The sequence below is a fragment of the Sarcophilus harrisii genome, chromosome 2, assembly GCF_902635505.1.
Source record: "Sarcophilus harrisii chromosome 2, mSarHar1.11, whole genome shotgun sequence".
Classification (NCBI taxonomy): domain Eukaryota; kingdom Metazoa; phylum Chordata; class Mammalia; order Dasyuromorphia; family Dasyuridae; genus Sarcophilus; species Sarcophilus harrisii.
In genome coordinates, this window is record NC_045427.1 from 542,238,875 (window position 1) to 542,254,981 (window position 16,107).

Below are 16,107 nucleotides of genomic sequence, written 5' to 3' on the forward strand. Positions count from 1 at the left end.
CTCATGGCGCATGCGTTGGGGCGCTTTGCTTGTGTGCCAGAGCGCAGCAGCAGCGGCAGCAGCAGCGGGAGCCGGAGCCGGGGCCGGAGCCGGAGTAAGAGCAGGAGCAGAAGCTGCAGCCGCCGCCGCCGCCGCCGCTTGGGGTGAGCGCTTCGAGTTCCGGGGAGACGGACTTGTGGCCCAGCTCCTCGCCGCGGCAGCCGGGGAAGCAGCCGGACTATTGTCTTCCGCCGCCGGGAAAGTGGGGAGCAGCGCCGGCTCGGCCCGCGGGGTAGTCCCGGGCGCCGCACGGTGGGTGAGAGCGCAACTTCTTTGGAGAGTTCGGGAAGTTTGTGTGTGTGCGTGTGTATGTGTGTGTGTGTGTGTGTGTGAGAGAGAGAGAGAAGGCGAGAGGGAGGGAGGGAGAGAGCGAGAGCGCGGCGAGGGGCGCGCGACGGGGACTGGAGGAGGGGGAGCGCCCTGCCCCTCCCCCTCCCCCTCCCCCTCCGCCCCTCCTCTGGGTAGGGGGCGGGAGAGTTGGGGCTCCTGGGTGCGGAGAAGTCCCCGGGCTCCAGCCGCAGACTCTGGCTGGGCAGGGGAGGGGGTCGGAGGAGCTCCCTGGAGTAGCCGAGGGCGGCTGGCGCTCAGGGTTCACTGGCAAAGAGAGGGTTTGAACTGGAACGCGCGCGAGGGGAGCTCGAGAGAACGAGCCCTCCTCCCTGGTTCCCCCCAGCCCCAGGTTTCCCCCCCCGAAGCCGCGGTGCAGGCCATCCCCATCCCTTGCTTTGCAGGGTCTTGAGCACGGTTGCCACCCCCCTAAAGACGGAACCCAACTTTTGGTTTGGGCTTTGACCGGCCTCCGCCCCACTTCTCTTCCAGCTGGGACCTCTCTCTGGGACGGGGTGGGGAGCAATCCTGCCTCTTTGGCTCTGACCTGCAACCCCCAGCTCCCCGCTGCCCTTCGGTCCAAATTCCGAAGCCTGATCCCCCAGAACCTCTTTGGATTTTGAATCCTCTTTCCCCTTCTTTTGGCCCAGATCCCCTGATCCCCCAAGGGCTTTGGATCCTAATTCTCTCTCCCTTCCTTTGGTCCAGATCTCTGAGTGTGATTATCTCAGGACTCCCTTGGCTTCTGGATTTCATCTTCCCTTTATTCTTTTTTGGTCCAGGTCCTTGAGGCAGATCCCCCCAGGGCTTCTTCAAATCATGAATCCCATCTTCCTCTTTTCCTAATGTGGGGTGACCGCGGAGAGTTTGAACAACTTTTCTTTTTTTCTTTATCTTTTTTTTTTTTTTTTAAATAGGGAGTAGAAGAAGGATCAGACAAAATGACTTTTGTGGTTGCTTCTTGTATCAGAATTATTTTGCTTTAGATGCATTATGTGAATCTAGAGGATCAGATACAAATTTGATTGGAACAAGTGTTTTTACTCTATAAGGGTCAGGTCTTTCTGCTATTGATGCTAATTCCAAACATAATGCTTTCAGTCCTATCTCTCTCTCCCACCCCCACCCTCCATTACTCTCTTTTTCTTTTTCTCTCTTCTCTCTTATAGTAACCAGTAACATTTTAGATAACTAGGTGATTTTTCATTGTGGACTTTTTTAGACCTGAATTAAAATGGGGTGTGAGGAGTGGACTGGCCAAATGGAGAAAGCTCTCTCTTTACACCATGGATCTCTCCCACTTTATCTGGTATTCAAGTGCAGCCATATTTTAAAACAAAACAAGTTAGTTGTTTTTGTAAACCATGCATGACTTTATTGACAGATATTTTCCTTAAAGCTAAAAGACTAAGGGACTTTGAAAAATCAGTTTGGGGAGAACCATAAAAGATTATGAAAATGATGGTTAAGAATAACTTTTTTTTCAGCAAAGTTATCCTAGCATGTTAATGTTTTAGATTTTACATTGAATTGAGGGATCCAATAAAACAGTATTGTAATAACTTGGGTTTTTATACTTAACTTTTAAACTCCTTTTGTGACATTATTATATTAAGATTTTATTACTTTAGGCATAGATGACATATGTGCTAAATAAAAGCAGTGAAATGCTTTAAAAATTTCTGGGCAAATGCTATTATTTATATCTAGATAATAAAATGGTTAATTAAGCCACTTTCTGTGGTTGCACCATTCTGCAGATTATATAAGGAGTTAGGTAGTAGTAAGGAACTATTTCCTGTTCTCTTGTAATTAGTTTTTCTTTACTGTCAATGCATTGAGGCTCACAGTAGTTTCAGTGCTTCATGGGAAGTACACTACATTTGCGCTTTTAACTCTGTAATCATTTTCTCTAGCATAGTATCTCCTTTTAAGAATCCAGATGCAGATGGCCAAAAAAGCCTTTTGAATTTTATGCAGTACAGAGCTTCTTTAACCTGGGTCAATCAATTTAAATTTTTTCTGCATAACTATGTTTTGAGTATCATTGGTTAGTAGTTTGCAATTCTATGCATTTTATTTTATGCATTTAAAATATTATTTTGAGAAGAGATCCATAAGCTTCCCCAGACTGACAGTGGGGTCCACAACACAAAAAAGATTTAGAATCCCTGTTCTATGGATCAGAAATTCCAAGGTGCTGATTCACTTTGCTACCTTCAGAATTCAAAAAAAAACTTTAATTATGTCTGTATGTGTCATTGTGTTTTGATTTAGGAATTTCCTTGTGTAGAATCAGTAATGAGGGGACCTTTTTTTACCTTCAAAATTTAGCACTAATCTTGAAAAACTAACCTCAAGCTAAAATTATTGTAGCATTAGCGGCTCGGAATTTAGAATTTAGAGCCAAAAGGAACAATAGAGAACTAGTAAAATGACCCCTTCATTTTACAAGTAAATGTTCATTGAATGCTGCTTGAAAAAAAAGAATGACATTTTACTTTTTGGAAGCTGATGTTAAGAAGTTGAATTTGGCTTTTGTTTATCTATATTCTAAAAGTGGACATATTAGAAATTTTTTCGCTGTTGTTCTTGTGTGAACTTAGAGAAAATGGGCAAATTTAAAAATTTTTTCCAACTTTTCACTTTCTCTAGTTATAAATTGAGAACTTTTTGATTTGTTTAAATGTTTTAGGATTCTGACTGAAATATGCTAGGTTATTTTGAAGTACTCATTAGTGTGGTGTATATATCCTTACACAATTTAGACACTCAGAAGTAAAAGTTTGACAGTTCTGAATAGAGTAGATTAGTTGTTTCTTTGCTAAATTACATCCTTTTTCAGTGAGCAATGGAACAATTGTTATTGAGTGTCTTTGACCAAATAGAATGCAGCTTTATTTTAAACAAGTCCAGGCTAAATATCACAGTGAGCCTAGCCTCAGGAAGACTTGAATTCAAATATGTCTTCAGCCTCTTAATAGCTGTGTGGCCCTGGGCATTTCACTTAGTTCTGTTTTATCTCTGTGTCCTCATCAGTAAAGCATTCTGGAGAGGAGATGCCACATTATTCCACTATCTTTTTTCAAGAAAACCCCAAATGGGGGTCAGGGAGTGTCAGACACAACTGAACAACAATAAACAAGTCCAGCAGAAACTTAGTAAAAAAAAAAAACACACACACACACACACACAAAATAGAATTTTAAAAAAATGTAACATTTTTTATGAAGAAATCAAAGAAAGAATGAGTTATTGAACAGAGTACATAAAGATTTGTAATTCAATTTGTGTAAGTTATTTGGCATATATTATTTTTCCATTCCCCCTGTCCTCCATGTTACTTTGAATAATACTAGAGTATTTAGCCATTTTTGAGGAATAGTAAGAATGATTACTGTGATGATACATATTCAGAATAGCAAGGTACACAAACTCTGAAGGTTTTGAAGAGTATGGTTTTTTTAACCCCTCATTCTGACCCTCCACTTCTGAAAGAAGTAGGCACTTGCAATTGAATAAACACATGGTGTGTTCTTTGGGAATGTATTATTAAAGACAGTCATAGTCTTCCTTTATGCCCTCTAGGAAGTGGTTACAACTTAGTAAGTTGATTTCTTGTACCCCAAAGTGAGGAAGACCTTACTTCCTTAGGAGCTGTGAGAAAAAGACTACCTTGAATTATAAGTGGTCTGTAGTTAACAAGTAGGGAAGATTTATTTTAGTTTAGTGTTATCTAACATGAATAGGATGGTTTGTGAAGATGTGAATTCTCATTCTTTAGAAGAATTCAGGGAGAGTCTGCATGGATGCTTTAGAAAGGATTTTTAACTGGGTAATAAATGGGATCAGGAGCAGAATGATATACTCCAGAATTTTATGTCTAAAATCTGAGTTCAGGTTCTGGCTTCGATAATAGCTTTGTTGCTATGACTAATAGTTTTCTCCTGTCAAATAATACTTCACTCTCCTACCATGTGAAGTTCTTACGAGAAAAAGTATGGTTTTTTCTTTTACTTTAAGGTGCTACATTAATGAAATTATAATAATGGTAGTGGATTACTCAAGTCTCTTCCAAATCTAAGAGTAGAATGAGTCACAGAAGATCACAGGGGTGAATATTCACTCATATCTGTTCTGATCAAGAATAAAGCTTATATGTATAGAGTACTATGGAACTATTATATACTTACAATAGGCTTGTCTTTCTTTTTCCAATTCATTTTATAGAGAGGGAAACCGAGGGAAACAGGGTTAAGTGACTTGCCCAGAGTCACACAGCTTTTAAGTATCTGAAACTAGATTTGAACTCAGGAAGATGAGGCTTCCCTACTCCAGGCCCTGTAGTCTATCTACTTAGCCATCTAACTAGCCTCTACACTCCATGCTTTGATGCTTATATTATATTTGTCCCTATTGTTTTATCTTATTAGATTCAGTCCAATGTTTTAGCCCATTTCTTCTTTATTTATTTATTTATTTATTTTAGTTGCTATCATCTAGCCTAATGTTATCTATTTCCCCCCTGCAAATGTAGCTTTATATAAATTATTGCTGGCAATTTTAAATAGCCCAGGGTCAATCACCAATCTCTAGGATGGTCTTCTGGAGACTTCTAAGGTGACAATTTCTTTCAGTATGGCCATTCAGCCAGTTCTGAAATCCACTTAATTGTTATTATTTAGCCCACTTTTTTCCATCTTTTCCACAAGAATAGTATGAAAGACTGTTAAATGCTGCTATGCAGCATTACTACTATACACCTCTCTAGTAAACTGTTGGAAAACGAAATGAAGTTAGTCTGGCATGATTAATTTTTAATAAAGCCATTCTTTGTGATTATCACTTCCTTTTCTAGATGTTTGGTAATTATCCTTATTATTACGATGTTCTAGAATTTTGATAGGAATTGAACAAAAACTTAACCAGTTAGTTTGTAGACTTTGGTACTGCTCCTTGTTGTCTTTGCTTCCTTCCTTCCTTCCTTCCTTTCTTTTCTCCTCCTACTCCTTTCTTTCCTTTTTTCCCCTCCTCTCCTTCGTCCTCCTTTTCCTCCTCCTCTTCCTCCTCCTCCTCCTTCTTCCTTTCCCTTCATCTGCTTATGGGCCTAGTCACTTGAACATCACAGATTATTTAGGTGTTATTTTATTGTTTTCTTTTTTTCTTTTTTCTTTTCTTTTTTTTTGGGGGGGAGAGGAGGAGTATTAGTTCCATATTACCTACTTTTATTTTGGACTAGAAAGGCCAAAGATTATCCCTTTGACAGGAAAAGCTGAGACAACCTAAGAGTTGAATAGTCAAAAATACCCAATAACAGAAACCTGCAGTTTTTTTTTTTCTTTAATGTATGTTGTGAACCTTAAATCATTTTGAATTTCAGCATTTCTGACTCCCTATGGAAAATGAGACAAATTGTTAGACTTTGTTAGAATTTTTATACTTTCTGAAAGAGGAGGAGAAACTAACTTATATTTTCTCATCCAGAAGCCCTTCTTTTTATTAAGGAAAAAAAAAGCCAAAGCAATTAAGCAAAGCTAACCAACAAACTATTAGAATTTTGACAGCTGATTCAGTGTTTCAGATTCATATCTTCAGAGCAGTTTCTTCTTTTTTAGAAATAAGTTTGCAAGTTGGATCATTTTAATTATATAACATTCAGGTTAATCTTGCTTGTCGTTGAGTTTCATTCTTGTAGTCATTTTCTATATTGTTTTCCTAGTTCTTGCTTCTTTCTCCTGCAGTTCATATAAGTCATTCTGTGCTTTTGTAGATTTGCCATATATCTTGAGTCAGTAATATTCAGTATAATAATACTCCATTATATTTATATTTGTAGGTGATAATTTGTTTAGCCATTCTCCAATTTATAGAAACTGATTTATTTCTAGTTCTTTGCTAGCGCAAAAAAAAGTATTACTTTGAATATTTTGTTGAATATGGAACCTTCTTTTGTTTTGAATTCTTTAAATTTGTTCCTAGCTGTGTGATCTTTGGATCAAAAGAAATGGGCATTTTAATATTTTTCTTTAAATAATTTCAAATTACCTTTTGGCATTATTAGACTAATTCACAATCCCACCAACACTGTAATAGTTTGCCTTTCCATAGCCCCTCCAAATTGACTATTTCAAAATTTTTAATGGTATTTTAGAATGCCTTTCTATTTATCCTTTCCTTGCTTCCATTTTCTGTATGTTTCTTTTTAAAAAAAATAAGCCTTTTGAAGGGTAATTTCTTTTGCATCCAAATTGGTTTCTTTAGAGAAGTTCTTTTCTTTCTCGAAGTTGATCTTGGAATTTTATCCTTGAGAAATTCCTATTCCTGATGAGTGGATTTCAGTAGAATTTTAGCTATGGGATTATCCATATTCCTTTTCTGAATTAATCCAAGGTTCTGTGTTCTAGAAAAAAAAAAGGTTTGACAGTCAACTGTCTCACTTTTTTCTTTAAAAAAAAAATTCAGACCATCAAAAAAAGAGAAAGGAAATACTTACACGCAAAGTATTTTGTGATAATATGATAATATGAGAGTAATGATGATAATGTGCAAACCAGATAAATCACTTCCAATAATAAGAAATTAGCTTTTGTTTAATTGAGGGTCCCCCTTCAGCTCTAAATTTATGAACCTCCAAAATTCATTATTTATTGGCATATTTACTGAAGGACCCATGGTAGAAAATGACACATATTAGCTTGCAAGAAAATGACCATAACTTCAGAGAAACCTCTAAAGTCAGATTATTCATTTATTTGAAATTCATTTATTTTGATGAAATTTAAAATCTGAGACTATATAATGAAAACTTATAACTGGTCTCAGTGGTATTTTTTTCATACCAAATCAATATAAAATAATGTTTTTATATATGACATTTTATGTTTACTCTTTTCTTCTTTTTTTTTTTTTTGCAAAATTGATATCCTTTTTTTCATTTCTAGATATCATCATTAAAACTTTCTTGCAGGATAAGTTTTCTGAGGAATATTATTTATAAGTTCTGAAAACTTTTTTTAATACAATAACTCCTTAACCAGAGTTGCTGTGAAAGCAAACAAAGCAAAACAAAACAAAACACCACTAAACAAACAAAAAACTTCACTTCTTCAGGTCAGATAAAACAAAAATAAATATTGCACAAAAAAACCCTGACCACTCCAGGATATTTAAAAATATATATATGAAAGCATTCACATAATTAGCTTATGTTTTTCCAGTGATCCTCTTATTTTTATTGAGTTTTTCAAAACAAAAAAAGAATACATTTTGACAACTACTTTAGCTATAAAATTTCAATTCTGTTATTTACTTGGGGCACAAATACATTTCTAGTCAGCATGTACTATAGGGAATGAGGAGGAAGTAAATAAGATGGCTTAGTTGGTGGATAGGAGCATACAACAAAAAAGCAGCAATCACTGTGAAGTGTTTCATACAAAATTTTTTTTTATTTTTTTTTGGGGAAATTTATTGTTTCAAGCTATAAAACATTTTCTCAAATTGGGGGAAAAAAGATTGAAACAGATCCAAATAGCACCTTGAATTTTATATTTAAGTTAATGATGGTATGAAGTCATTGCAAACTGTGAGAACTTTGGAAATGATTTAGTAGATGTGGTTCTTCCCTCTCCCCATCCCCAAAGTGCTCAGATAATTTTTTTTATAAACAATTGCCATTGCACATGGCCAGTGTATAATGATATCTGTTCTAGTCAAGCATGAACAATATTTATTGAATGTCTACTTACCCTAGTTGATGAAAGAGGATTGTGAAGATGGAAGCATGGGTTTGCTCTTAATTGGCCAAGTACTGCCTTAGTCCTGGAGCTGTATCATATGTGTTGAAAATATGTGGTGTTGATCCCAAGGGACACTAAGAGAATATGAATATCCATATTGCTTCACATCCTTCACCATTTTAAAAAAAATTAATATTTATCTATCTCATTTCCTCATTCTGTAAAAAAAAGGAGGATAATAATAACTACTTTCAAGGTCACTGTGAGGATAAAATGATTTTATAAAATGTTTAAAAAGTACTTTATAAATGATAGCTATTATTATTATTATTACATAAGTGTTATAATAAATATAAAGCCTTAATCAAATATTAGCTATTATTATAAGAACTTCCCATCCTTAACTAGAGTTAATAAAGACATAAGCAAGCCAGATCCAATCAATTTACAATTAGCCTCATCAGATTTTAGTATTTAATATTTTAGTAATTTAGTACTTAGCTTAATAGCAACAAAGATGCTATCCCTTTAAAGAAGTTACTGTCAGATTTGTGGTCTACTCTACAGACCCCATCATCTAGAGAAATGGATATTATAGATAACAATTGTACATATGCACATATATTTAAATATCAACTATGATGGTACAAAATGAGAAATCATTTATGTTGTATTCTACATAATCTCATGTTATACACTTTTTACATGACCATGGCAAAACTCGGTCAATAAGGAATCGACCTAAAGAATTGTTTTTTTAAATGAGACAGATCAATATTAATTGACTTTTTAAAGTTTACATAGTTTATAAGTGTTTGAGACCGCATTTGCACCCAGGTCTTCGTGATTCTAAGTTTAGGTTGTCTTCACTATGCTAGCTAGCTACTTATTGGGATGTAGTAGAAAGAATCCTGGATATACAGACAAAGGACTTGATTTTGAACCCTTGTTCTGCAGCTTATCTTTGTGAATTCAGGCTAGTTACTTAATCTTTTTGTATTTCAGTTTCCTCACTGGTAAAACTTGGTCCTGAGCTCCAAGTATGATGATCTCTCCCTGAATCAAGTGCTTAGTGTAAACATTATAAGATGAAAGAAAATGGTCTTTAATCACATTTGCACCTATATGTAGAATAGTTGTATTCAATATATTGAAAAGCTTTTATGATATCTCAGCAGTTTGGCATTTAGAGGAGAGAGAGTTGGAAACTGATTGTAGATCTCCAGTTAGTTGAAAATCTGAAACCGAGGGATCTTGTTCACTGCCTGTTTTTAGTTTTCCTGAACCTAGTTGGTGAGATTATGTAAAGGAAGAATGAGAACTTTTGGAAGATTTGTACTTATCCCTGGCATAGGTATACCCTGCCAAGACTGGTGTGTTATACAGGTTGTTATGAATGCTTTTGTATAAAAAGAATTGTAATTTGTTAATGATTATAATGTAGTACTGAGGAAAATATTCTTTCCAGTAGAGAAATTCTTTGGAAGATGTTTTCTATTAAGATGGATACTGTTTTTGTCAGTGATTTACCTTGTGTTTTAAATTCATTTAACATTCTTAAAAGACAATTCTCTCCCTTCTTTACATCTTGGAAAGTTGTAGAAATGTGGCACTCTTGATTGGGTGTATTTAGGATTAGTATTCTCTTTTAGAATCAAGAGCTCTGTGTGTAGACATTGATGATTAACATTTTTTAACATCTTCAAAGTGTCTTTATAAATATCTAGTTAGTTCATATTTAACCTAAATTGGAAGTTGGAAAATCATTTTTTGAGATTGATTTCAAGATTACCAAGAATGTTTTTTGAGAGAAAGCAGTCTTCTTTATTAAGATGGAGGAATGTACCATCCAGTACTAAACATCTTTTCTTAATCTCTTGGATTTCTTCCCATCTTTTCTTGTCAGGTATGTGTTGGGTATGCATATTTTGCTTAATAGGAAAGGGAGTGGAATTATATGGACAAAATTAATGACTTAAAGTGGGTGAGTTGGGGAAAGACTTATGACGATTCAATGTATTGTAATATGACCTTCTCTTCTATCATCTTCTGTATATTAATTGCACCATAATAGCGACATTAGGAGAGAAATTAGGAGAGAGAATCTCTGCAGAGTAAACTCAGCAGTATCATGTGGTAGCTTTTGCATAATTTCATTAATATTGAGGGAAGATGCAACTTTTCTTTTTTTTAGCTTTAGCTTAAATTGTAAGAGTATTATACTTTGATGGAAAGTAACTGAATTTCCCAGTCAATTGTTATTAGATCTCACTTTAAAACAACAACCACAACAACTCCAAAGTGGCTTTTGAATAGTTTTCACTATTGTATTTAATTTCATAAAGTTTTATTAAACTGGAAAGAGACCTTATAGATCACCTATTTCAGTTTTCTGTTTTTCCAATTGAGACCAAGGCCCAGAAAGGTGAAAGTCAAAATCAAGACAATTAATAGCAAAGCAAGGACTTCTAGTAGTGTCCTTTCTTGTGAATTATTCTGCTCCTCCTTTTGAAGTTGAACAAAAAGGATGTTTTCTATTTCCTAGAATGTACTTCAAAGTAGCAATGACTTCTTCCTTCCTACTTTGGGTTCAGTGGTTAATTTATTTTAATAGAACTGTTGCCAACTACAGGTCTATATTTTAGTGCCTTTCTTGTTATATTATTAAGCAATAAATAAAATGATTAGTTAAATATTATGTCTGAGTGATTTCCTTATCACAATTCATCGATGTACCTTTTTGGGAAACCTATTTATAAATCTTTGCCTAAATGACCTTTGTCAGCGAATGAAACTTTAGTATTTGATAGTAGAAGAAAAGAGAATTCAAATATCTTGGCATATTGTTTAAATTCTAATCAGGACTGAGATCTCCTTTTAAAAAATAATACTAGATACTTTTGAAGTCTATTCTTCTAATTCTTTTGTAAGTATTTCCTTTCTCTTTTTTTGATGGTCTGAATTTTTTTTTTTTTAAAGAAAAAAGTGAGACAGTTGACTGTCAAACCTTTTTTTTTTTTCCAGAACACAGAACCTTGAATTAAGGTTCTGGTTTTTTTTTTTTCTTTCCAGTTTGTGAATTGAGGAAAAGATGTTGGATTTTAATTTACAATATATATGAATTTATCATAAATAATTTGCTCACTTAAAGTTTCAGACTGTCTTTTTATTTTTGAGGCACTCTTCAAGTAAACACCATATTCATTTGTGCGCTGCCTTTCATATGGAGATTCTGTACATGTATAGAATGAGTGAGAGAAAGGTTTGCTATAGAAAAACCTAGCCGTTTGTCTAGGTTACACGCTACAGAAATAAACAACTTTTCATAAGATTATAAGGGACATGTGCAATTAAACTTGTGCTTTGGATGATTAAGTTGATTTTTGAAAGGGAAAACAATTTATAAATGCAAAATTACATTTTTTTTTCCTTAGGGGGTCATAGGGCCTTTTTAGTTTGTGTCCTTAATATTTCTATACTATCTTTAATTGGTTTATTCATATTCCTATATCACAGGGATTCTTAACTTTTGTGTGTATTTGGCAATCTAGGGATGCCTAATATTCTGGTTCTTCCCTTCATTCATAATTGAAATGTAAATTTCATTTAGCTTCAATGAAAATAAAGATGTAATTTTTTTCCTGTTCAAGTACCTGGACCCCTACTCCCATTTTTGGCAATAGAGATTTATAATAAGTCTCAAATTATGCAGATTCAAATATATTAAAAATAAAGCTATATATATATATATGTGTATGTGTGTGTGTGTGTGTATGTGTGTATATATGCCATTAAACATGAATACACATAGGAAAAGTCTGCTATGATACTTATTTAATTTGACAAAAGATATAAAGTATTATTTCTTATCTAGAAAAAGTATTAAATTATTATAAAGGGATTTCACTCCAGGTTGATTCTGAAAGGAACTATCTCATGTAGAATGAAGAATGGAAATCTAATTAGAGGGTATGTTGTAGAGAACATTTGGCAGAATTTCTCAATCAGGATGAGACTTGCCCAGTGTTTAGTGTGCGTTGTCCCTAGATCAGTGTAATGACTAAAATCTGAGGACTTTGGTTCTTAATAGATAAGTATTTGATCTTTTCACTTGACTTTGAGAATTTGGATAGTCATGTCAAACATGCCTGGAGAATGGCCCTGACAGATTGAAATATAATTGATGATATTTAGCAAAATAAATAGAAATGTAATAGAGCAGAGATAATGTTAAAATGTGGTTTTCCAAGTTATTTAGGGTTTAATGGCTCCCATATCTATTTGAATTTGACACAGTTGAACTACACGATTTACTACTTCCCTGTCCCCATTTAGAGTAGTTCCTTTCCACTTGTCAATTTACAACAGCTAATAATAGTTGATCTATTTTATGGGGGTTCTCATTTCACCAAAAAGGAGACTGAACTTTATAGTATCTTTAAGACAGTACACCTATATAGGTGCAAATTATTGATTATGCAAATTTATTTTAGATTATGAAAATAATTTCCAGGTCTAACCCAAAGCAAAGGGGTGCTGAAAGGCTCAGTTTTTGATTTCTTCCTTTAGTAGATTAATTATAGAACTAGAAGTGTAAACCCATTAAAATACTTTTGTGTGAAACCTGAGGTTTTTGTTAAATTAGACATGGAAAATTAAAGCTGTACAATTATTCTTTTGTATGGTTCTGAGGTATAGTTCCTAAACTATGTATGTCTTTTATTTATTTATTTATTTATTTTTTTTGAGGTTGACTATTTTTCTTAAAAGACCAGCTCAAGTATATAAGATGATTTTTCTAGAGAAATTTCTGATTTGTAGACAGTTTCTTTTTCTTTTTTCAGTGAGATTTTGTGTGTGCATTTAATTTCTTCAAAGGTGTATTTATTGTTTGTTTTATTTATTTGGAGAAGTAATAGTTTCAATTCAGTTGGACGCCAGCATAAATTTTGTAATCTTTTAGAAATCAGTTTTATCCTGACTTTTTAAAAAAATGTTTTTTTTTCCTCCAACTCAGACTACCTGATTAATTTATTCTTCCAATTTGGTTAATTTTTATTTTGATTTCCACTGGAGCTTTTGATGTCATATCTTTTGTAAATATTATCCCCTTGTTTCTAGTCACTGTGTTGTGAGCTGGTGCATTTTCAGAAATGTTCTTTGTATTTGGAAGGTAAAGGTAAAGTAATTTCAGAGTTTTCATATTATTCTTGCCCAAAGTGGTCAAGATTACTTTAATAAGTAAATAATTGTCTCCTTCTGTATGTCACTAATTAAATATTATTTAATTTGGTATGCAATTTTTTGGTATACAAATAAAAGCAGTGTTTCCAGTCTGGAGTGAAGTTAGTCTGCTTCTGTTTTACCCAGCCTTAAAATCAGGTAATGAAAAATTTTAATGAAAAGTTGACTCTATAGTCACTCCTGCTTCACTTTAGTCTCCTCTGTCAATTTAAATCTTGTATGTACAAGGTCAGTGTTATGGGATATACTATCTTGACTAGTCAAAGCAAAAAAATCAATCATGAGGATTAAAGAGCATTTTATGTTAGAATTGAAAGAAATTAATTACATGAAGGGGATGGAAGAGAAGTTTAAGACCCATGCATGCTTCCATGGAATGATTAGCCATGATTTTGGATTTTGGCAGAACTTTATATAGCTTTGACTTTGCCAGTAGGGTTTTATGTTTTTTTTTTTTTTTTTTTTTTTTTTTTGGTGGCCAACATTAACTTACAAGTAAGAGATTATAATATTAGAAAGACCTATTAAAAGCTATATAAAAAGTAATGGCAGGAAGTTTCAAGTAAAAAAAATTTGTATTTATATACATATGTGTGTTTGTATGTCTATATACATACACATATTTATACATACATATGTATTATGTATTTGTGTGTGAGTGAATCTATGTAGAATATGTTGACAGGAGAAAGAAAAAGGCCACGTGAATAAGCATTTACTAACATTTGCTATGTTAAGCACTTTATAAATATTTCCGCATTTGATTTCTTACAACAATCTTGCAAGGTAGGTTCTAGTATTTCTGTTTCAGAATTGAGGAAATTGAGGCAAGCAGATTTTAAGTGATTTGCCAAGGGTCACACAGCTTCTAAGTGTCTGAGACCGTAGTTCAAATTAGGTGTTCCCGGCTTGCTCCAGGAACTCTATCTAATTTATTATTTAATATTTATTATTATTTATTTTATATTATTATAATATATAAATCATATTCATACATTTTATTTTATTATTATAATAATTATGACAATTATAATAATAAATTAATATATTAATTTATATAATATATAACAAAACATAAATATTACTAATTTATTGTTACTCTATTATTTAATATTTATTATTACTCTATCTAATGCATCACATAGTTGCCTATGAAGAAACTTAAAGAGGCAAAATCCCTATTCATCAATCTGGGACTAGATGGTGCTGAAGATTTATAAGGGCTCAAAAAATAATCTTCAATAACTTAAAAGAATTTTTTGATTAGAGAGGTGAAAATCATCTTTTGGATACTGAGAAGTGGTGTAGAAGTGGCTAGCTTGTGAATAGATAAAATGAATATTGTACTTGGCGTAAAGAAGACCTGACTTTTGAAGATTGTCTTAGACATTTAGTATTAAGCCAGCTATGTGATCCTGGTCAGGTCATTTCTCTCAGTTTGCTTATCTGTAAGATGAGTGTGTTGGACTTAATGACTTCTTAGGTTCCAGTTTTGAATCTGATCCTCATTCTTTTTTTTTAATTGAAAGTTATAGGTCTTCTTGAACAGTATAGGAATGAGACAGTAAAGTAGGGTAAGATTGGGGGGAAAATGGTACAGCAAGATGAAGATATCTGCATATCTAGCTTTCTTTCTAAGAGATGAAAAAAGTTGTAACATTTAACTAGAAATAAGTGTTTTGGCAAAATTAAAGCAATAATATTTTATTGTAATGAAATATATATATCAAAAACTTGTTTTCATTTCTGAGAATGTGGACATATTAGTGGAATTACCACTAAATTCACATTCACACTTAAATTGAATGTTGTATTCAAAAGTAGTTTGAATGACCAAAGCTTGCATTTTTAATTGAGGGGAGACCAAAATTAATATTTTAACTATATACTTAATATAACCTCAGAGAAAGGACAGACTAGTTCTCTTTTTATATGTTCTAAAGCTAGATATATGGCGTATAAAAGCAAAATAGGTGAATTAATATGATCACACTGGCATTATTCAGATTGCATCCCTGAAAATTTCCTGTATATTCTGCACAGTAAATAGTCTTGATAGCACTCAGGGAGTATGAAATAAGAATTTAGTTCTATCCTCCTACATTAATGTAGTTCAGTGGAGTTTCTAGATATTAAGTAGCCTTTATGAATGTTATCTTGTTGCAGAAGCTCTCAAGAAGTGTTTGAATCGATTGCCAGACAGTCTGTTTTAGTTGAAGGATAATTTTAAGTGACATGTACAGAGAGTTTTACATTCAGTATCTCTTTAAACTGCACAGAATTAGGTAAAGAATTGAATTAGAGTTGTAGCTCTCATTAGCTTCATTTCATAGAAGAGGAAGCTGAGATTCAGAGAGGTTAAGTGTTTTCTCCTTAGTCATAGTATAAGTCAGGTACAAGTTTTGAATCCGGACTTTGGCTTTGCAGCCTGTATGATGAAGGAACTTGGATCAGTCATATAACTATTGTTTGAAGGAGCTGGAAATGTTTAGCCTGAAGAAGAGAAGCCTGGGGCTAAAGAGGAGCTGTATGTCTTCAAGTATTTGAGGGCTCATCCTTGTTCTTTTTGGTTCCAAAGCATACAGCCAGGAGTGATGGGTGGAAATTTTAAGAAAGCACATAGAGACTTGCTGTTAGGAAAACCTTCCTAACCATTTACAACTCTCCAAAAGGGAAATGGGCTGCCTCTTCAATTGATGAGTTCCACATCATTGGAGGTCTTAAGGCAGAGGTTGGGTAAATACTCTAGATTTTATGG

The 16,107-nt window shown here is 34.0% G+C and overlaps 1 protein-coding gene across 10 annotated transcripts in view; it reads left to right on the forward strand.

Moving 5' to 3' along the window:
• The first annotated feature begins 218 nt into the window (after positions 1-218).
• Positions 219-16,107, forward strand: part of AKAP13 (A-kinase anchoring protein 13) — a 359,098-nt gene continuing 343,209 nt past the window's right edge. For all 10 annotated transcript variants that reach the window (XR_004232435.1, XM_031955550.1, XM_031955554.1 and 7 more), the window contains exon 1: positions 219-291. The gene's annotated coding sequence lies outside the window, so the exon portion shown is untranslated. The remainder of the gene's footprint in view (positions 292-16,107) is intronic.